Here is a 672-nt window from a genome sequence, read left to right on the forward strand (position 1 = left end):
AAGGTTAAAAAAATTCAACAAAGAAATCAGTCCTGATCATTTATATAGCTGCTCCACCTTTCATGATAGATTCTATGTTTCTCTTTAAATTGTTCAACCTCTGATAATTATGAATTCATGATTCAAAATGCTCATGGTACTGCTCTTGACTTTTGTAATGTAGGTAATCACAATCAGAAGGAAACTAACACTATTTTTAGGGTTAAACTTCAAATGACATGTAAGCACAAATAAGGAAATCATGGCTTAAAGTCTGTACTGATTCTAACCTGAGACATTTAGAAACTGTAATTATCAGTTCAGACCAAAAGGGAATTAAAAAAAAAAAGCCCCCAAACACATCCTCACATATTCACAAATCAAATCGTTACTAACTGAAAAGAATCACAACTACCTTTAAGTGAATTTGAATGTAAAATGGTTTACGTAGAAGATAAAATAAATAGTAGGCCTGAGTAATATTTTTAATACTCATACTAACACCCTACATTTACACCTGGTATTTTAATGAAAATGAGACCTGATTTTATTTCTGCTTAATTAGAGGTAGTAAAGCAATACCAAAGGAAACTATGATCATTTTTTTCCAAGAAGTGCATCATTTGTTGTTATTGTCAAATGAATGCTCATACTTAATCTTCAATATATAATAACTGCTCATTACTAAACTAA

The sequence above is a fragment of the Bison bison genome, unplaced genomic scaffold (assembly GCF_000754665.1).
Source record: "Bison bison bison isolate TAMUID 2011002044 unplaced genomic scaffold, Bison_UMD1.0 scf7180017851150, whole genome shotgun sequence".
Lineage (NCBI taxonomy): Eukaryota > Metazoa > Chordata > Mammalia > Artiodactyla > Bovidae > Bison > Bison bison.